The sequence below is a fragment of the Erythrolamprus reginae genome, chromosome 7, assembly GCF_031021105.1.
Source record: "Erythrolamprus reginae isolate rEryReg1 chromosome 7, rEryReg1.hap1, whole genome shotgun sequence".
In the NCBI taxonomy this organism is placed as follows: Eukaryota; Metazoa; Chordata; class Lepidosauria; order Squamata; family Dipsadidae; genus Erythrolamprus; species Erythrolamprus reginae.
Window position 1 is genome coordinate 40,112,451 of NC_091956.1, and position 21,637 is coordinate 40,134,087.

General features: G+C 47.5%; 1 protein-coding gene across 2 annotated transcripts in view; it reads right to left on the bottom strand.

Annotated features, from left to right (window-relative positions):
- The window catches only part of TAPT1 (transmembrane anterior posterior transformation 1), a 255,474-nt gene extending 234,100 nt beyond the window's left edge, over positions 1–21,374 (bottom strand). The window contains exon 1 of one of the 2 annotated variants that reach the window (XM_070757336.1): positions 21,070–21,374. The gene's annotated coding sequence lies outside the window, so the exon portion shown is untranslated. The remainder of the gene's footprint in view (positions 1–21,069) is intronic. The other variant, XM_070757340.1, reaches the window with a different exon arrangement.
- Between the last annotated feature and the right edge of the window lie 263 nt (positions 21,375–21,637).

Below are 21,637 nucleotides of genomic sequence, written 5' to 3' on the forward strand. Positions count from 1 at the left end.
GTAGAGACCAAGTAAGAACATATTACAGGAAATAAGGGAAGCCACCTGTGTTTGGGTGGGGCTCCAGTAATTAGGGTTGCTGCTATAAATATCAGCATGTGGGTATGGCCGTTGTGGAAGAATATCTGATCGGCGTTCGTCAGAAATCTTGTGTTGCTGGACTTTGTTGCTTTTTCACGTCTTTGAAACCAAAGCAGAGCAACGTGTGTGTCAGTCTCACATCGTTGGAAGAAGAAGGGATGTGAGCTACTAGCTAAGTACTTAATGACTGCTTAAGGGAAATTGTACAGACTACCCGGTTGTTTTGGGAAGAGTGCTCTTTGCAATACAAAAAGAGTGCTTTGTTTATTTTGAATTTTGTGATAAAGAACATTGTTTTGAATTTTCAAACATGTGTGTGTCTGAAATTTGTACCCTTGAATTTTCGGGAGGCTCCTATCAGAGAGCCTGGCAGAACATAATGTAAACCAACAACACTCTTCTTACTAGGGTTGTTGTTTAGCACTACTGTTTCCCTGCCTTTATTTAAAGACATGTAAAGACTCACAAGTTTTCAGAAGGAGTTAGAATTCAGAGGTTAAAGAAATAAATAATAGGTTTAAATCTAGAGATTGAGGATGAAAGTGATAACTAGAGTCTATGAACAGAAGGGAGAAGGGATAATAAAGAAGCTTGACAGGTTAGAAAAATGAAAGCAAAAAAACCAGAATGGAATTTAAAAGAAACTAGTGCAAAATACTTTATTGTGTGTGCGGGGGGGCAGTAAGGTGTACAATACAAATGTATATATGTATCACAGGAGATCCCCCACAAGACTAAGCCTTCCACAAAACTTTTCATAGTTTTGTAATGGATAGACTAGCAGAGATTTTTTTTAATGTTTGATATCCTTGGCCTGACTTGTTCACTATTGTTTGCAATGCAATGCAGATAGTAGTGATGATAGTCTCTTTGAAAGATTCTTCTCTTGATATTAACCTCTATAGTATTTAATTAATAATTCATTGTTTAACAACTTAAGTATATTATTATCGGACCAGATTACTTGCAGGACTGCCTCCTGCCGCATGAATTTTTGGAGAGATTTGGGGCTAGATAGGAAGCTTTTCGGGCAGCGATTTTTGGAGTGATTTGGGGCTAGATAGGAAGCTTTTGGGGGAGCGATTTTTGGAGAGATTTGGGGCTCGATAGGAAGCTTTGGGGAGAGCGATTTTTGGAGAGATTTGGCGTAAGATTTGTGGAGCCCTCCTTGAGCCCTCGGCATCACACCCGGCACTCTACCGACGCGGGAGCCTCTCCAGAGCCCCTGACGACAGCGGAGGACTCTAACTCAACCCAGAGCCCTCCTCGAGCCCCCGGCATCACACCCGGCACCCAGCTGATGCAGCAGCTTCCCCAGAGCCTTACACTTAATCAAAGCATAATCAACTAATAAATCAGCAAAAACAAGACCAACCAAAACACAACTAAATACAAAAACAGCACTCATCAGCAGCACTCATCAACTACTCCACTACCAGCCTCCTACCATGAAGAACGAATCACGCACTCAGAGAGAAGACACTCCTATTACCCACATGGAAGACAAACACACCACACACAAAGAAGATGAAAGAGCTGACTTCCTAGTGAGTTGCACACTGTGCTCCATGTATACACTCCTACCCTCAAACTTCCAAAACTTCACTTGTAAAGTAATCCAATTACTTGAGGATAAAATAGAAAACCTAGAGAGAAACCTCAAAACCCTGCAGCACCAACATCAAAACAAGAAAGACCAATATACTCCCAACACATCCAACACCGCAGAAAAGCACATCAGAACTAACCCCTCCCCGAGGTTGAACATGACTGGACACACATCAATCACCCTAAGAAGAAAAAACCAAACCATCCCCAAACTCCCACCAACTCCAACCCACCTCCCTCCAACCCCAGTGCCTACAAGTAACAAATATGCAGTACTCCTGGCACAAGAAGATCAACTAACACCTGACAAGGAGCTACCAAGAACCAAGCACAACAATACAACACCATCAAACACAGTCATCACGAAGGCTAGCCTCCCTCTCCCCAACCCAACCAAAAAGAAAAGGAGAGTGGTGGTAATTCATGACTCAATTCTCAGGGGAACTGAACCTGTCATCTGCAGACCAAACAATCAATCCAGAGAGGCGAGCTACCTCCCTGGAGCCAGAATCTTGGACATAGCGCTAAACCTAACTAAAATCCTAAAACCCACTGACCACTACCCCTTACTAGTGATCCATGCAGGAACAAACGACACAAGGAAAGACATGAACCAAATCACAAAAGACTACGGCCACTTGGGCAATATAATCAAAAAGATAGGGGCACAGGTCGTCTTCTCCTCTATTCTACCCTCAAGAGAACAACATCCTGACAGAGAACGCAAAATCCCACAAATAAACCACGGGTTAAAGAGATGGTGTCACCAAAACAACTTTGGGTTTCTCAACCACGGTCTACAATACCTTCAAGGGCTCCTAGAACAGACAGACTACACCTTACCAGAGCTGGAAAGAACCTCCTTGGAAACCGATTAGCCCAACTTATCAGGAGGGCTTTAAACTAGATCTGAGAGGGGCGGGTGACAAAAGTAAGAGACTGAACAACGAACCAAATAAGAAAGGGGTGCAAATTAAGCCAACTAACATTTCAGAGGATAAAAAATGCCCACCCAGAATCAGACACAAACACCTAAAATGCCTGTACACTAATGCACAAAGCCTGGGGAACAAACAAGACGAACTAGAAGTACTAATGCATGAGGGCCAATACGATCTAATTGGTATTACAGAAACATGGTGGGACAAATCACACGACTGGAGCACACACATACAATCTCTTCAAGAAAAAGAGGTCAAACAAGAAAGGAGGTGGAGTTGCACTATACATAAAAGACCACTACACCGCCACTGAGCTATATCAATCCAAAGAAGATAACCCCCTTGAAACCATATGGGTTAACATAAAAGGACAACATTACAATTGGAGTTTACTACAGCCCCCAAACCAAACAGATACAATGGACAACCTCTTTACAACCCAACTATCAGCAATATGCAACAAGCACAGCACAATAATAATGGGGGACTTTAACTACCCCGACATTAACTGGAAAACAAACTCAGCACCAAGTGGAAAGTCTGACAGATTTCTCACCAGCCTCGCCGATAACTTTCTAACTCAAAAAGTGGAAACAGCAACCAGAGGGACTGCAATACTAGACCTAATTTTAAGAAACAGGGAAGAAATGATTGAGGGAATAGAAGGAGAAGGGATGCTAGGTGAGAGTGACCATACCATCCTAAAATTCAACATTGCATAATCACTAACTACAACACCCAACTCAACTACAGTCCCAGACTTCAGAAAAGCGGACTTTAACAAGCTCAGAGCAAATCTGAAGAATAAACCCTGGAAGGAACTTCTAAAGAGCAAATCCACACAGGATTCCTGGGACGCCCTATAAAAACACTATCATTGAGGCCCAAAACAATTCAATCCCCACAAAAAAGAAAAGCAGAAAAACTAAAATGAAACCAGCATGGCTGTACAAGGACCTCGCAGACAACGTAAAAGAAAAAAAAGCCAAATACAACAAATGGAAAGAAGGACTCATAACCAAGATGGAATATCAGCGAACAGCCAGAACCTGCAAGCAAAACATAAGAACAGCAAAAGCTCAACACGAACAGCACCTCCCAACGAAAATTAACGACAACAAAAAAAAAGCTTCTTCCACCATATAAACAACAAGAAAAAATTCAAGGAAATAGTCACCATACTAAAAAACAAAGATGGTAACAAAATCACTGACAACAGAGACAAAGCACAGCTGCTCAATACCTACTTTACATCAGTCTTCACACATAAAGGAACCACCAACCAACCAACCTACAACCTAACTGCAAATAACAGCCCAGGAACTGAACTCAACACAAAGCTACCATTGAGGGAGCTTAACGAGTACAAATCACCGGGACCTGACAGACTCCACCCTAGAGTCCTAAAGGAACTGTCAGACACCATAGCGGAACCTCTTCTTCTCATCTACCAAAAATCTTGGGCCACTGGAGACCTACCAGAATACTGGGAACGAGCGGACATAGTTCCCAGCAACTACAGACCTATTAGCCTGACTTCAATACCTGGAAAAATAGTGGAGAAAATAATTTTTAAAAAACCAGCTTTGCCACTACCTGGAAACAAACAAGATAATAACCAACAGCCAACACAGGTTTGTCAGAAACAAATCATGTCAAACCAATCTCATATCCTTTTTCAACACCATAACCAAATCAGTAGACCAGCGCAACACGGTGGACCTCATATACTTAGACTTCAGCAAAGCTTTCGACAAAGTCGAACACTATCTCCTAATCAACAAATTAGAAAAAAGCGGAGTAGACTACAACACATGCAGATGGCTCAATAGCTGGCTGACCAACCACACCCAACAAGTTGTCCTCAGCGGTTCCAAATCCACATGGAAGAACGTAGGCAGTGGGGTACCACAGGGTTTAGTCCTGGGCCCTGTGCTCTTCAACATTTTCATCAACGACTTGGACGAGGGAATAGAAGGGCAACTGATCAAATTCGCGGACGACACCAAGCTGGCGGGGGCAGCCAATACCCTAGAAGACAGGCTCAAATTACAGAAAGACCTAGACAGACTAACACAGTGGGCCCACACCAACAAAATTATGTTTAACATCGACAAGAGCAAAGTCCTTCACCTAGGCAGAAAAAACCCTGGACACACATACAACCTGGGAGAAACCCCTCTTAGCAGTAGCAACTGCGAAAGGGACCTCGAAGTCTTGGTGGACAATCAACTAAACATGAGCCAACAATGTGCAGCAGCAGCTAAAAAAGCCAACACAATCCTAAGCTGCATCAACAGGGGAATACAGTGATCCCCCGATCATTGCAAGGGTTCCGTTCCAGGACCCCTCGCAATGATCGGTTTTTCGCGAAGTAGCGCTGCGGAAGTAAAAACACCATCTGCGCATGCGCAGATGGTTTTTTTACTTCCGCAGCGCTAGCGAGGAGCCGAAGATTGGGGTTCCTGGGAAGGGAACTCAGCTGGGAAGCGGCACTGGGGTTTCCCCACCGCCCACGCAAACTCCTCGCTGCCGCTCGCCCGCCCTTCGCCCACCCACGCCGCTCGCTCGCGCTGCTTCCCAGCTGAGTCCTGAAGCCAATTCGCTTCAGGACTCAGCTGGGAAGCGGCGCGAGCGAACGGCGTGGGCAGGCGAAGGGCGGGCGCGGCAGCAGCGAGGAGTTTGCGTGGGTGGTGGGGAAACTCCTCGCTGATGCCCGCCGCTCGCCCTCCCGCCAGCAAGAGGGGGAAGACCCAGGGAAGCCGCCCAGCAGCTGATCTGCCCGGCCCCATCTACGCATGCGTGCCCATAGAAAAAAAGGGCGCGCATGCGCAGATGGTGTTTTGACTTCCGGGTTGAAAAATCGCGATTTAGCCCGTTCGCAATGATCGGGATCGCGGTACCCGGGGGATCACTGTACAGTGATCCCCCGAGTTTCGCGATCTCGATCTTTGCGAAATGCTATATCGCGATTTTTCCACCCGATGACGTCACTCCCTTCCTTTCTCATCTTTCTTTCTCTCTCTCTTTCTCTATCTTGCTTCTTCCTCTCTCACACTCTCTTCCTCCCTCTCTCATCTCTTTCTTTCCTTCTCTCTCTTTCTCTAGTGTCACCATACCAAGTCCAGTTAGTAGAAATAAAGAGAGGACACATGTTCTTGTGGGTGACTCGATTGTCAGAGGTGTTGATTTGGGACAGAGGAAGGATGTAGTGAAGGTGATGAGGTGTCTTCCAGGAGCCACTGCCCACAGGGATAGGAGGCGGATTACAAACATTATCAAGGCTGTGAGTAAAGATAATAACGTTGATGTGGTGGTGCATCTTGGCACAAACGATTTGTCCCAGAGAAATGTTAATGTAGTAAAAAGAGATTTTCAATGTCTAAGTGTGGAGCTGGGTAAAATAACTGATTCAGTGACTTTCTCAGAGGTGTTACCGGTTTGTGGCCAGGAGGGTAAAACAAGTTGTATCAGAGAGTTTAATGTGTGGTTAAGGCAGTGGTGTAAAGCTGAAGGTTTTGGTTATGTAAGTCATGATGTCAATAGGTGGTCTAATAGGGAGTTGTTTAAGAGGGATGGTTTGCATCCATCATACAGAGGTGCCCAGGTGCTCGGTGAGGAATTCAGAACTTTTTTGGACAGGCATTTAAACTAGGTAAAGGGGACAGAGATGTACCAGATGTGGAGGATTTCTGTCCCCGACCAATGAGGATAAATCAGTTTCTGGAAGCTTATGAAAAGGGAGCTGTAAATAAAATAGATGTAGTTGCTGATGATAAGGGGCAAACTAATAATGAAAATAATGTTCTTCGGGTAATGTACACAAATGCTCGAAGCTTGAGCAACAAGCTCTGTGAGTTAATGGCCATAATATCTAGAGATAATTTGGATCTGGTTGCCATAACTGAGACATGGTTTAGGGATTCTAATGAATGGGAAATATCCATACCAGGATATACACTGTATAGGAAGGATAGAATAGAGAGAAGGGGAGGTGGAGTAGCCATTTATGTTAAAGAAAGTCTAAAAACAATACTAATTCAAAATACATGTAAAGATCTGGAGACCCTCTAGATTTGCATGCAAAATAAAGACGGTTCTGTCATTAGAATTGGGGTGATCTATAGGCCTCCAGGGCAATCTGAGGAACATGACAACAAGATGGTGGATGAGATTACCCTAATGGCAGTAAAGGGAGATATTGTGGTTATGGGTGATTTCAACATGCCTGATGTTGACTGGAATATCCCCAGTGCCCTTACATGCAAAATTAAGAATATAGTAGAGGCCTTTACAGGAGCAGCTATGGCACAGCTAGTTAAGACACCAACTAGAGGGGAGAATATTCTAGATTTAGTTTTTACCAATGGGAATCGGGTTTCAGAGGTCAAGGTGGGAGAAAATTTAGGTTGCAGTGACCATCTATGTTTGTGGTTTGATGTAAAAACTGATGGTGAGCAATCCTATACTGCAACCAAAGTATTGGATTTCAGAAAAACAAATTTTAATGCAATGGGGGAATATTTAAATAATGAATTAAAGGGGAGGGATAAAATGGCAGGAGCAAGCACCCAGTGGACTGTATTAAAAAAGGCCATCTTAAAAGCCACAAGACTTTATGTAAAGCAAGTAACTAAAGGTAAAAGGAAGAAGAAACCGCTATGGTTTAGCAATGATGTAAGGGCTATAGTCAATGAAAAAAAGGCTGCCTATAGGAGGTATAAAGAGTCTGGAAGTATAGCTGATAGAGGTGTATAAAATGAGACAGAAGGAGGCGAAACAGATAATATATGCTGCTAAAGCCTCAAAAGAGGAAGAAATAGCAAAATCTGTAAAGAAGGGGGATAAAACCTTCTTCAGATATATTAGTGATAGGAAGAAGAAAAACTGCAGCATCACAAAGCTTAGTACCGGGAATAATACATACATTGATGGGAATAAGGAGATCGCTGACCATTTCAATAGCTACTTCTGTTCAGTTTTCTCAAAAGACACCTTACAAAATAATAATAATACTATAGAGGGATATAGCATTGCTTCCAGCTGTACGGATTCAGCTCCAGTGATCTTAAAAGCCGATGTCTTAGAAGAACTTGAAAGATTAAAGATAAATAAGGCAATGGGTCCAGATGGCATCCACCCCAGAGTTCTTAAAGAACTCAGATCTATCATTGCTACCCCCCTGACTGATTTGTTTAACAAATCCCTGTTAACAGGAGATGTTCCTGAGGATTGGAGAATGGCCAGTGTTGTGCCTATCCACAAGAAGGGCAGTAGAGAAGAAGCTGGTAACTACAGGCCAGTTAGCTTGACATCAGTTGTAGTTAAAATGATGGAGACTCTACTCAAAAAGAGGATAAATCAGCATCTAAAAAACAATAACTTATTGGACCCAAATCAGCATGGCTTTACTGAAGGCAAATCGTGTCAGACTAATCTCATTGAGTTCTTTGACTATGTCACAAAGGTGTTGGATCAAGGTGGTGCCGTGGATATTGCCTATCTGGACTTCAGCAAAGCCTTTGATACGGTTCCACATAAAGAGCTGATAGATAAATTAGTGAAGATTGGACTTAATCCCTGGATAGTTCAGTGGATTTCAAGCTGGCTGAAGCATAGACATCAGAGAGTTATTGTTAATGGCGAGTATTCTGAGCAGAGACAGGTTACAAGCGGTGTGCCACAAGGGTCTGTTCTGGGTCCTATTCTTTTTAATATGTTTGTGAGTGACATAGGGGAAGGTTTGCCTATTTGCCGATGACTCTAAAGTGTGCAATAGGGTTGATATTCCTGGAGGGGTCTGTAATATGGTAAATGATTTAGCGTTACTAGATAAATGGTCAAAGCAATGGAAACTGCAGTTTAATGTTTCCAAATGTAAAATAATGCACTTGGGGAAAAGGAATCTTAAATCTGAGTATTGCATTGGCAGTTCTGTGTTAGCAAAAACTTCAGAAGAGAAGGATTTAGGGGTAGTGATTTCTGACAGTCTCAAAATGGGTGAACAGTGTGGTCGGGCGGTAGGAAAGGCAAGTAGGATGCTTGGCTGCATAGCTAGGGGTATAACAAGCAGGAAGAGGGAGATTGTGATCCCCTTATATAGAGCGCTGGTGAGACCACATTTGGAGTACTGTGTTCAGTTCTGGAGACCTCACCTACAAAAAGATATTGACAAAATTGAACGGGTCCAAAGACGGGCTACAAGAATGGTGGAAGGTCTTAAGTATAAAACGTATCAGGAAAGACTGAATGAACTCAATCTGTATAGTCTGGAAGACAGAAGGAAAAGGGGGGACATGATCGAAACATTTAAATATGTTAAAGGGTTAAATAGGGTTCAGGAGGGAAGTGTTTTTAACAGGAAAGTGAACACAAGAACAAGGGGACACAATCTGAAGTTAGTTGGGGGAAAGATCAAAGGCAACATGAGAAAATATTATTTTACTGAAAGAGTAGTAGATCCTTGGAACAAACTTCCAGCAGACGTGGTTGGGAAATCCACAGTAACTGAATTTAAACATGCCTGGGATAAACATATATCCATCCTAAGATAAAATACAGGAAATAGTAAAAGGGCAGACTAGATGGACCAAGAGGTCTTTTTCTGCCGTCAGTCTTCTATGTTTCTATGTTTCTATGTTTCTATCTTTCCCCCTCTTGCTCTCGAGCGGCGGGCGGCACCCAGGGAAGGTTCCTTCGGCCGCCCACCAGCGGATCTGCTCGGCAGCGCAGTAGCAGCGAGGAGCCGAAGATGGGGTTTCCCCTTTGCGTGGGCAACGGGGAAACCCCATCTTCGGCTCCTCGCTGCTACTGCGCTGCCGAGCAGATCAGCTGCTGGGCGGCCGAAGGAACCTTCCCTGGGTCTTCAACTCCCAGAGCGGCGGACAAGCGGCGGGCGGACAAGTGGAGGACAAGCGGCGGGCGGACAAGAAAAGCGGCGGCCAGACAAGCGGACAAGCAGCGGGCGGACAAGAAAAGCGGCGGCTGGACAAGCGGACAAGCAGCGGACAAGCGGCGGAAAAGCGGCGGGCGGAAAAGCAGACAAGCGGCGGACAAGCGGCAGCCGGAAAAGCGGCGGGCGGAAAAGCGGCGGGCGGAAAAGCGGCGGACAAGCGGAAAAGCAGCGGACAAGCGGGCAGGCAGGCGGCTCCTCAGCTGCTGGGTCTTCCCAGGTGCGGAAGTAAAAACACCATCTGCGCATGCGCGGCCATGGAAAAAAGGGTGCGCATGCGCAGATGGTGTTTTTACTTCCGCACCACTACATCCCGAAAAATCGATTATCGCGAGGGGTCTTGGAACGGAACCCTCGCGATAATAGAGGGATCACTGTACACTCCAAGACCAGGGAAGTCTTAATACCACTGTACTACGCCCTGGTCCGGCCACACTTGGAGTACTGTATTCAGTTCTGGTCACCACACTTCAAAAGAGACATTGAAACTCTGGAGAAGGTGCAAAAAAGAGCAACCAAGATGATTAAGGGATTGGAAACCAAGACTTACGAAGAGAGACTGAGGGAACTGGGCATGGATAGCCTAGAGAAAAGGAGGGCCAGAGCGGACATGATAGCAGTCTACAAGTATATGAGGGGATGTCACAGAGAGGAGGGGATCACTTTATTCTTCAGGGCACCAGAGGGCCGGACGAGGAACAACGGCTGGAAACTGACCAAGGAGAGATTCAACATGGAGATAAGGAGGAACTTCCTGACAGTCAGAGCGATCAACCAATGGAACAACCTACCAGCGGACGTTGTGAACTCCAACACTCTGGACATTTTTAAGAGAAGTTTGAACTGCCACTTGACTGGTGTACTATAGGGTTCCTGCTTGGGCGGGGGTTGAACTCGATGGCCGTCATGGTCCCTTTCAACTCTAACAATAAATAATTAAATAAATCCCAGCGACTGGTTAGGTCCCAGAGTTGGCAAACAATGTTGTTTGATGGGACCTAGGGAAAGAGCCTTTTCTGTGGGGGCGGGGGGGCGTCCCTCTGGAATCAACTCTCCCCAGAGATTCGTACTGCCCCCACCATCCTTGCCTTTCGTAAGTGTTTAAGACTCATTTATGTCACCAGGCTTGGACCGATCATACCTTAGTCACTGGCCAATGAATGATTGCATGGTTGCTGTACGAATGGGTGTAACTGATTTTAATATAACTAGAGATTTTAGAGTTTGCTTTAGATATATGCAGAGTGCTCTTCTTACATCTAGAGTGTGCCATCTGTGTTCTGATGGGTGTATAGGCCAGGAACAGAAGGTAGGGAGAATGATGTCCTGGCTTCTGTGGAAGGTGGAATTGATCTTGGGAATGAAGAATGGATCAATTCGTAGGACTACTCCGTCCTGGTGGAAGAGACAGAGGTCATCTCTGACCGATAGGGCTGCAAGTTCAGAGATTCGCCTGGCTGTAGTTATGGCTATTAGGAAGGCGACCTTGAGGGAGAGGTAACAGGGAGAAGCTTCTCATAAGGGCTCGTAAGGTGGTTCCATCAGGGAGTGCACTCTCGGCAAATCCCATGTGGGGAAATGGTGAATGATCAGAGGGTGTGTGTTGGAGACACCCTTTAGGAACCTGGACACTAAGAGGACGTGTGTAAGGGAGGCCCATGTGCCACAGGCAATGATAGTTGAAAGGGCCACAGTCTGTCATCGGATGGTATTAGGAGACAGCCCCTTTTCCAGGCCCTGTTTTAGAAATCTAAGGACCTTGGAAAGGGGAATATGGATAGGAGACAGACCTTGTAAATTGCACCAGGAAATAAAGGTACGCCAGGTAGAGGAGTAGATACGCTCAGTAGACGGTTTCCAGGCTTAGTGTATATACTCGATGACGTCGTCATCAAAATCCTGGCTCCTTAAGATGCTCCGCTCAAACGCCAGGTGGTCAAGCGGCACCAGCCCGGGTCTGGGTGAAGCAGAGGTCCCTGAGATAGTAGGTGCCCTGGTTCCGCTGTGGACAAGATCTTTAAGTCTGCAAACCAGGGTTGCCAGGGCCAGAAAGGAGCTATCTGGATGACCTCCGCCTGCTCCTCCAGAATCCTGTGAATTACCTGGGGAAGGATTGGTGGGGGAGAAAGGCGTAGAGAAGCCCCCTCGGCCAGGTGCAATGGAGAGCGTCGTAATGCTCCGCTTCCTGGGAGGGAAAACGGAAGAAGCGAGGGATCTGGTAATTCTGTGGGGAGGCGAACAGGTTCACTAGTGGTTTGCCAAACTGGATCGATATTCGGTGGAACATAGCAGGGTCCAGCATCCACTCTGTCTGGTTCACTGTCGTCCTGCTGAGGGCATCTGCCTGGATGTTGTCCGTTCCCGAGATGTGTTCCAAGTGGAGAGAAGCTAAATTTCTCTCTGCCCAGACCGATCCTCTTGGCCTCTGACATAAGGGTCCTGGATCAGGTGCCCCCTTGCCAGTTGATGTGGGCCTTGGTGGCCATGTTGTCTGTTCTTATCAGTACATCTTGTTCGGCTATAAGGTGACTGAAGGCTTTGAGGGCTAGGAAGACGGTGTGGAGTTCTAGCCAGTTGATTGAGCATGAGGCTTGGCTTGAGTTCCAAAGGCCCTGAGCCTGAAGACCATTGCAATGAGCTCCCCAGCCCAATAGACTGGCATCCGTGGTGATTGTTATGGATGGGGAACTTCAGTATAGGGTGCCTTCTATGATGGCCGCGGATCTCCACCAGGACAGGGACCTTCGTACCTGTGGAGGAAGATGGATTCGTCTTGCGAGATGGGCCTGACCCGACTTTTGGAAAGGTAATAGGAACCACTGGAGATCTCGGGAGTGGAGTCTGGCCCAAGGGACTGGAAAAACTGGATACCATCTTCCCTAATAAAGAAGATAGGGAAGAGAGGGCAGGAAAGGGGTCGTCTTGAATTTGGGAAACTAACTCCTTGATGCTATTCATCCACTCTGGGGAGAGGGTGACAAGACCCTCAGATGAATTGATGATTGTCCCTAGATGGAGGATAGAAGTGGAGGGTGTGAGCTGGCTCTTCTGAAAATTGATCGAGAAGCCATGGGAGGAAAGGACTTCGACTGTAGTTTGGAGATGCACCTGAGCTTAGGCAAGGGAGGAGGCCAAGACGAGAATGCCATCAAGGTAGAACAGAACTCTGATTGGGATAGACCTGAGGCGGGTGGCTAAAACTGAGAGTACTTTGGTAAAAACCTGAGGGGCTGAAGAGAGGCCAAAAGGGAGAGCCCGATATTGAAAATGCTTGCCAGCGTAAAATAAATGGAGGAATCGGCGATGTTCCTTCACTATGGGAATATGGAGGTATGCTTCTGTCAGATCTAAGGAAGACATAAAGTCACTTCTCCTGATGCAAGCTAAAATGGTTTTAAGGGTGTGCATCCTGAACTTATGGTATTTCAAAAAGAGGTTGAGGCGCTTTAGGTCTAAGATAGCCCGCCAACCCCCTGAGGACTTAGGTACGATGAAAAGAATGGAATAAAAACCTTGTCCTTAGAATTCAGGGGAGACAGGCTGGATGGCCCTGATTTCGAGGAGATGCTGGATAGCCTGTTCCATGAGGGCTCTTTTGGAAGGGTTCCTGGATACCGAACAGGAAATTAAAAAGGGGGGGTGGGGACAAAAACTCTAGGTGTAAGCCCTGGCTAATGGTATTGAGGACCCAGGGATCAGAGGTGGTAGAAACCCACTGAAGCAAATTTTGAGAGGCGACCGCCAATAGGTACTGTGGACAGGTCAGGGGAGGAGACCCTACCACCTACCTCTTCGGCCCTGGCAATTTCCGATGGACCCCCGAAAGGGTCGTCTGGACCCTCGTCCCCTGGCACTCTTGTCTTGAGAGATGTGCTGCTTGTAGGTAGACTGATTAGGGCCCTTGTAGTAGGAAAACGGTTTGTCGGGTTGACGAAAGGGCCGCCAGAAGTACGGTGAAGGACGTTGAGTGGACTTATTTTGTCTTTCGAGTCGATAAGAAAGGGCTCGAAGACATTGCCAAAAAAATTCTTCCCTTTATACTCTGCTGATGCAAAGCACCACTTATGCTTGATGTCCACTTGCCATTTTTTAAGCTAGGTCATTCTGCTGGCAACCACCGAGGAGGCCATGGTCTTGGCTGCAAACCTGGAAGTGTATAGGGTGGTATCAGATAGCAATTGGCAGGTGGCGAAGAGCTTGTTGAGGGTTTGATGAACTGAAACGTTCGATGTTGAGATTTGCTCTTGAAGTTGCCTGATGTAAATCAGCATGGTCCTGGCAAAAAAGGAGGAGGTTGAGGCCCCTTTTATCACCCATGCAGAGGCCTGATGGGTCTTTTGCAATACCTGGTCAATCTTTCGGTCCTTTGCCTTTAGGAGCTCATCTGCTTGGCCTGGCAGAGTTTCTGAGGAGTATAGAGCTAGGACTGGTATGTCAATTTCTGGGGGTTCCAGAAAGGAGGATAGTTCCGTGCCTATGTTGAAGAATTTTTTCTCCACATTGGACGGTGCAGGGCCTGTTGCCGGGTTGAGGCATTGTTTTGTGACAGTCTCTACGAAGAGGGGAGGAGCTGGGACAACGTCCTGTTGCTCAATATAGGGCTGAAAAAGGGTCTCCACTTGTGTCGCCCAAAGTTGAGCTGGAGCTGTAGTAGTCGATAGGCCGGCAGCCGTACGCGCCTTCAGCAGAATGGTCAAGAAAAGGTTGATAGGAAACAAAGCCGCTGAAAGAGCTAAGTTAGGGGCGGCTGTTTCATCATCTGACAGTCCAATGTGTTCCTCCTCTGGTGCCTCCTTGCCCGAAGTGTCAAAGTCCTCATCGGAGGAACCTCACCAGGAGTCCTGGGTAAGGCGAAGATTGGTGGGGGGATGAAGGAAGGAGGCCATTGGGAGGACTCCTGTAGATTTTGGAGGTTTGACAGCTGCCAGATTGCCGAGGCTGGAGGCCACGCTGCGTTGGACTGCTGACTCGATCCATTTGTGAATATATCAGGATCCATGAGATGATGGAGAAGAAACTGGAGGAGGAGCTGGTGACAATGCCATTCAAGTATCCACTGCAGTAGAAGCCAGAGGTGCGGTAGAAGCTATAACGATGGTGGGAGAAAGGGGAGGAGGAGGTCTGGAGACGCCCAAATTTAAATTTTGGCTGGGCAGACCTGCTGGGCCCCAGATGCCGGCAGGTATGGGAGGGTTAGCCCCCGCTGCATTGCCCGGGGATGCAGATTGATGGGAGATTCGTGGAGAAGGAGAGAGAGCTCTAGCTGCCCTCTCGTGGAGACGTTGTAGGGTTCTGTCCCTACGCTTTTCTATTTTGGATGGCTGTGAAGTTGAGATGGACTCAGAAATTACAGTAATAGAGTCAGGATCCTCCTGAGTAGGTCTGTTGGTCTTTTTGGTTTTCTTTCCCCCAGTCTTGTTTGATTCAGCCATAATGAGAAGGGCAGGAAAAGAAGGTTAAAAGGATGAAAAGGGGGAATCTGAATCCAGTTAAGGGAAGGGAGACTAAGGAAGAGGCCTAATTTTGGGCTAGCTTAAATGAGTGGATATCCTAAGTAGAAGGAAATCCAGGGAAGCCAATCTAGTGGCTCTTAGACAGGCAAGGTTGTCCTGCTTCTTTAAGCCTAGTGGATCAGACGTTCCAGAAAGCTGGAGCAGCTGGATCCCAAAGGGAGGCCCAGATGGGGCGCTGCCCTTTTTGTAGCTGCCAGGGAGTTTGGCTGGTACCTTGCCTTGATGGATTGTATTAAATTATTTATTTTCAATTAATCAGTGGTTTAGCAGGCCAGGAAGGGGGAGGTAAAACTTTTTAAATCGCTGCCTAGGGTCGCTCTGAGGTGATGTTCTTCCACCCCCAGCCCAAAAACAAAACCGATCAGCATGGGCGTGAAGAAGGCAGCAGAGCAGACTGTAAATTTAGCTGCATCACCAGCGAAAAAAGAGCACACAATCGGCCTCTTATTGGCCCGATCTGAGGCAAGCTTGGCAGGGTGCCAAAACCCAACGCCAATCCAAGGTTTGTAAAAGAAAAAAAAACAAGGCTTGGTGCCGGGACTGTAACCAGCCCCGGGGCCTGTAAATCAGCGAGGGCTCGCACGTCTGCTAAAGCAGTGTTTCCCAACCTTTTTTGAGCCGCAGCACATTATTCATATTTTCAAAATCCTGGGGAACATTGAACGGGGGGAGGCGGGGGGGGCTAAAGAAAAGTTTGGACAAAAAAAATCTCTCTTCCTCCCTTTCGCTCTATTTCTCCCTATTTCTCTCTTCCTTCCCTTCTTTCTCTCTCTCCATCCCTCTTTCTTTCTTCCTCTCTTTTTTGCTCTCTTTATCTCTCCCTCCTTCCCCTCCTCTATGTCTTTCTCTCTCCCTTGCTCTCTCTCTCTCTGTCTCTCTTGCTATCTCTTTCTTGCTTTTTTCTCTTTCTTGCTCTCTCTCTCTCTCTCTTTCACTGTCTCTTGCTATATGTCTCTTTCTTTCTCTCTCTCTGCCACTCTTGCTATCTCTCTTTCTTTCTTTCTCTCTCTCTTTCTCTGTCTCTCTTTCTCTGTCTCTCTTTCTTTCTCTCTCTCTCTGCCTCTTGCTATGTCTCTCTTTCTCTCTCTCTTTCTCTGTCTTTCTTGCTATGTGTCTCTCTCTCTGTCTCTTTCTCTCTCTCTCTGCCTCTTGCTATGTCTCTCTTTCTCTGTCTTTCTTGCTATGTCTCTCTCTGTGTCTTTCTCTCTCTCGCTCTGCCTCTTGCTATGTCTCTCTTTCTCTCTCTCTCTTTCTGTCTCTTGCTATGTCTCTCTTTCTCTCTTTCTCTGTCTCTTGCTATGTCTCTCTTTCTCTCTCTCTTTCTCTCTCTCTCTTTCTCTGCCTCTCTTGTTATGTCTATCTCTCTCTCTCTGTCTCTCTTGCTATGTCTCTCTTTCTTTCTCTCTCTCTCTCTCTCTCTCTCGGCTGACTGTGAGCGGGAGCCCTGACGACAGCAGCTGGACGTGCTGCTGGACGCCGTATATGCCAGCCCCGCAGCGCCAGGATGTACGGCGTCCAGCAGCACGTCCAACCGCCACCGTCGGTGCCTCCACCCTGGAGCTCCCTCTCGCCGCCCCCATCTCCCCGCGACCGCCTGGGGCCGCTGCAGCCGGCACCCTCCCGCTGCCACTCCCACCGCCAATGCCCTCCCGCCGGGCCCCAAAGGACACTTGCCGCCGACGCCAGGGAACTCCAACTGGGCGGGGCGCTGCCGGTGCCTCCGACCTGGAGCTCCCTCTCGCCGCCCTCATCTCCCCGCGACCGCCTGGGGCTGCTGCAGCCGGCACCCTTCCGCTCCCACCGCCAGTGCCCTCCCGCCGGGCCCCAAAGGACACTTGCTGCCGACACCAGGGAACTGCATCTGGGCGGGGCGCTGCCGGTGCCTCCGAGCTCCCACTCGCAGCTGTCCCCCGGTTCCTGCCCGTTGCCACGGTTTCTGGCGCTCTCCTGCTGGGCCCCAAAGAAGGAAGGCAGGAAAAAGGAGGCACGAAGAATGAAGCTCTCCTTTTTCCCGCCTTCTTTCTTTGGGGCCCAGCAGGAGAGCGCCAGAAACCACAGCAACGGGCAGGAGCCGCGCCGGCAGCGCCCCGCCCAGCTGGAGCTTCCCTAGGAGCTTCGCGGCACACTGGTTGGGAAACGCTGTGCTAAAGAGACGCTGGCAATGGGGATCCCCCTGTAACTAGGGAAGTTCCCTCAATTAGCATATGGCTTGCCTGCAAGAAGGCTCCAAGGCAGCCTTAGCGGCCAAAAGAGTAGAGCCTTATGGTGGGGAAGGCCGAGGGCCTTGCCCGCCTGCAGAGGGGCTGGACCGAAGTCACTGCACCCGACTGCACCCTCGGTGAAAGGAACCAATTAAACAATTTAGAATTTCCAATTTAATTAAGAAAAAAATAATTAGTAACCAATTTGAGGAGTCAACAATAGGAAAGGTTGTGCTACCACGAGACTGTCTCTGTTAGAGGCGAGCCAGAGAAACTGGGCTTATGGGCGGTCCCAGATCTTTTATACTTTCCTGACTCAGACACGCCTCTGACGAGGCAGTACAACCCATCCTGACTGGCGACTCCTCCCTCCAAGGAGAACAGTAGATAGATATAAACACATACCTGCACATATACTGTACATATAAAGATGTACATTATATGCTATATATAAACATATAAACACACACACACATACAATAGTCCATTTACAATTCATGACAGAAAAAGGGTTTTAAGAGTTAAGGTTAATACAATATGGCAGTGTTTCCCAACCAGTGTGCCGCGGGACATGGTCAGGTGTGCCGCGAGCCCGGCCTGGCTGGAGCTTCCCTGGCGGTGACGGCAAGTGAGCTTTTGGGGCCTGGTGGGAGGGAGCCGGCCACTGTTGCTTCTAAGCTGCGTGGGCGTGCGCCTGCACAGCCATTAGGAAACCCACCCACCCCCGCAGAAATTTTTGAAGTGGCGCAAAGCCCTGCAGTCCTGAATCGCTCTCTTCTCTGGCCAGCAAAGTCGGCTCTCCAGGAAAGCACCGCGTTTGAAAAGCGCACTTTTAAAAAGCGCACCACTTTCCCAGGCAACCGGCTTGCTGGCCGGAGAAGCGAGCAATCCGGGACTGCATGGCTTTGTGCCGTGATGACAACAACGCCGCCGTCGTGGCCTTCAAGCGCCATCCTTCGTGGCGCCCCACCACCCGTTCCTGCAGGTAGAAGTCTGGCGCGCTACCGGGAGGCGGAGGCGGTGCGTGGCCGGGCGCTGAGCGCCATGGACACCTGGGAGGGCGAAGGGGTGGATGTGGCTGCTGCCTCAGCTGCAGAGCCGGACAGGAGTGGAGGCGAAGGCAACGGTGGAGTCTGCGCTGGGGCCATGCGGGGCTGCTGATCCAGGGGGCCGCGGACCGGCAAGCCGCCCTCCAATCTCTCTCTGCTCTCTCTCTCTGTTGCCGGCGTGGTGCACGAGAAAGAGAGAGAAAAAGGAGGAGAGAGAAAGCAAGAGAGAAAGAGAGAGAAAGAAAGCAAGAGAAAGAGAGAAGGAAAGCAAGAGAGAAATCAAGAGAGAGAGAGAGAGAAATCAAGAGAGAGAGAGAGAGAAAGCAAGGGAGAGAGAGAAAGAGTGTGTGTGTGAGAAAGCAAGAGAGAGAAAGCAAGAGAGAAAGAGAGAGGAAGAGAGAAAAAGAAAGAAAAAGAGAAAGAGAGAAGGAAAGCAAGAGAGAGAGAAAGAGAGAGAAAGGCAAGAGAGAAAGCAAGAAAGAAAGAAAGAGAGAAAGTGTGTGTGAGAAAGAAAGCAAGAGAGAGAAAGAAAGCAAGAAAGAGAGAAAGAGAGGAAGAGAAAGAAAGAGAAAGAAAGCAAGAAAGAGAAAGAGAGAAAGAAAGCAAGAGAAATAGAGAGAGAAAGCAAGAGAAAGAAAGCAAGAAATAGAGAAAGAGAGAGAAAGAAAGCAAGAGAGAGAGAGAGAAAGCAAGAGAGAAAGAGAAAAGGAAAGCAAGGGAGAGAGAAAGAGAGTGAAAGCAAGGGAGAGAGAAAGAGAGAGAATAAAAGAGATTACAAGAGAGTCAGAGAAGGAGAAAGAGAGAAAGAAAGAATGCAAGAGAGAGAAAGCAAGAGAGAGAAAGCAAGAGAGAAAGGGAGGAAAGGAGGGAGAGAGAAAGCAAAAAAGAGAGGAAGGAAGGAAGGAAGAGGGAGAGAGAGGGAAAGAAAGAGGGAGGGAGAGGGAAAGAAAGAGGGAGGGAGAGAGAGAGAAATAGGGCGAAAGGGAGGAAGAGAGGGTTTTTTGTCCAAACTTTTTAGCCCCCCCCCCCCGCTCAATGTTCCCCAAGATTTTGTGAATGTGAATAATGTGCCGCAGCTCAAAAAAGGTTGGGAAACACTGCAATATGGTACAAAGCTGTTACATAATCTAGTTGTTCTGTTTTGTATACCTTCTCCCAGAAGGTAACAAAGAAAACCAATCTTAGAGTGGATGTATAGTGTCTCTAATAATACTGCAGACTCTGGTCACACATCACTTAAAAAAATCACTCATATGCTATGTCCTGGATAGAAGAAAGATGTGCTGTTCTCATGCAACACAGAAAATGCAGGAGCTGCTGTACCTATTTCACCAGTGTCTCACTGTTGAGTGTCCAAGCTAACCTGCTACACACCCAGAAACTTGACACCACTAACCACCTCCAGTTGAATAGTTAATACAAAGATATATGGTTGTGCCTAACTTTCCTGAAATGTATCTCTTTTATTTTTCCTACATTTAAAATCAGAGTATTTTTGATATCCACTGGAATTCTGTCAAGACTTGGTCATTATTTTTTTCTGTGTTTCTTCACTGAGCTTTCTAATTCTGTTGCAGTTATTGGTTGATTTAGCATCTCTTTCTGTTCTTCTGTAATTGGAGTTAAACTCTGCTTAACTAAATACAGTATTGTCTTACTTCATTCTCTGAGATGTTGTCTTGCATATATCTTTTCATGATGGATTATTGCTTTCTCATCTTGTAATTGATAAATTGTTCTTTTCTTTTTTAAATTTAAATGTTTAAAAAGGTTTATACCTTTCAAAAGGTTTTGCTTTGCAAATTCCTGATTTTCTGTGCCAATTCTTTCTGCTGCATTATATTAAATTTATGTCTTATAAGATTCCTTTCCCCTTTATTATAAATAGTGGGTCCAACATCTACTAGGCTGTACTTTAGTAGCAAAGATCACTACTATAATACTTAAAATGTACATCCAATTAAGCGCTAGACAAACTTAAGCTATCCCCTAGCAAGAAAGCGGTCCTATGCACTCAAGCCCAATGCCAATAATATATTTCATAGCATTGGATGATTCTTTACCTCTTGTTCGTGGGCAAAAGTAAAGCTAATTTTAGGTTTATATGCCGTCATGCAAGATTCACATATAAAGCAGGAATTAATCCCAGAAAACAGATTAAGACCAAGATCCGAGCCTCCTTTTTCAAACTTGGATGCCTAAAATAGATTTCCCAAAATAACTTAGGGAAGTCTTTCAAGAGCCAGAGGGAGGCAATGTGAACATGGTGAGGGTCAAATTCAGGTACTCTGAGATTCCAGCACCCTCGTTATGGAGAAAACATACGCGAGTCCTCTTTTGGACATCAAGGGTAAAAAGAGGTATCTTTGCCGGTTTTGGCATTCCTAAATCCACCCTACCTCGGTGCAAAACTTAAGAACCACAGCTTGCAAAAACGAAACCACCTTTGGAAAAAGCAGGTAGCGGAAGAAAGCCGTTAATGGGACGTTGGGACCCAACAGAACAGAGGTTAGAGTGAAAATTGGGCTTTCTCAGCTCTTCCTCCTCCCCAGATTTTCTACATACCCCCCCCCACGTTTCCCACGAGAAAGAACCCAAAGAAGTGCTCTACACACGTTAAGGTTTTCTCCTCCTTTTCTGCACTCTCTCCCCCAAGCTTTACACAGATATGAAACTCCAAAGAAGCATTCTGCACGTGCTCAGGGGTCCGCGACGGAATCTCACCCGAAGGCGCGCGGCGCTGTTGCTTGCGGTGTCGGTCGCTTTCGTAGAAGCCCAGCGTTTCGGTATGGGGTGGAGACTGCCCATCACCGCCGCTGGCGAAGCTGCCCTGCTGCGGCCGCCCGTCATCTTCCTGCAGCAATAATGGTAAAGGTTCCGGCGGGGAACCCCGGCGTGGTCCGGCCCCGCCGCCGCTATCCCCACCACCCGGAGTCGCTTCGGCCAGGCCCGCCATCTTCTCGCGCGCGCGGCGGCGGCGGCTCCCGGCCGTGGAGTGAAGCAGCCGCCACCCCAAAGGACGTCATCTCCGCGCGACACAGAGCGCACTAGCCGGGCCCATCTCTCCCGCGCGCGTGAGCAAAGAGTTGTTTGCGCCGCCATCTTGGCTACACTGCCCAGTTGACTGTTGCTCTGGTGACCCGCCGCTCGGGAGGTGGGGCCGGAAGTCCTAAGCAGCGTTCCCTGAAAGGGGGAGAAAAAGGGTGGGGTTGTAGAGACTGGTCTTGCTTGGAGTTTTTCAGCCTCCTCAACCTTAAGGCGAGAGGGAGGGCCGCCATCAGGAATTTTGGGG